The sequence below is a fragment of the Gavialis gangeticus genome, unplaced genomic scaffold (assembly GCF_001723915.1).
Source record: "Gavialis gangeticus isolate Ggan-Ray unplaced genomic scaffold, GavGan_comp1, whole genome shotgun sequence".
Taxonomy (NCBI): domain Eukaryota; kingdom Metazoa; phylum Chordata; order Crocodylia; family Gavialidae; genus Gavialis; species Gavialis gangeticus.
The window spans coordinates 47,404,481-47,405,261 of NW_017728997.1; positions in this window are offsets into that span (position 1 = coordinate 47,404,481).

Below are 781 nucleotides of genomic sequence, written 5' to 3' on the forward strand. Positions count from 1 at the left end.
TTTTCAAACCAATGCAAGAGACATCTGTAGCTAGTGACAAATTTCTTCCAACTATGAAAGTTTCTGTGGCTACTACCAGGCCCACCAGCTCAGAGGACAGGTCTGCAGGAACTCACCAAGAAGGGAAATGTGAGGAGCCATCTGGGGTCCCTCCATTCTGGCCTCCCATGCCTGCAGACAGGAGGAAGTGTAGTCATTGAGCTAGTAGGGATCCACAGCCAGACAATCCAGCATGCACCTTGCTAGCCACGAGCCAAGAGGCAGGGAGACCTTGGGACAAGACAGTCCCTGCCTGACTGGGTGAAACATCTCCGTGTGCCCGAGGGCTAGGCATTGTCCCCTTCTGGGGCAAGGAGGGAAGCAGCATTACAGGGAACAACCAGGCATTCTCCAGCTGCAAGCCCTCTTCTGGGATCAGTGACTTTTCATTGGTTTGGTGGATGGGAGGCCTGGCCTAGAACTGCCCCCCCCCCGGTGGGGCAAAACACGGAGAAGTACCAGTGCCCTTGCACGGTACAAAGCGTCCAACAGGGACGGACCAGGGCCCCAGCAGGGATTCAGTGAGTCTGATCCTTCTCCCGCGGGGCCGGATGCAAATGCTTGGGTCCTCGATCCGGAGCCCGACTGGAGGCTCCCTGAGCAGCGCCCAGGAAGGCCAAGCCGCCTCCGGGGGCCCCGACACTAGCAGGCCGGAGCCAGGCCGCGGCGGGCAGAGCCCCGCGCGCCCAGTGGGACCCAGCGCGGGAAAGTCTGGAGCCCCAGCCGCCGCCGGCACCGCCCG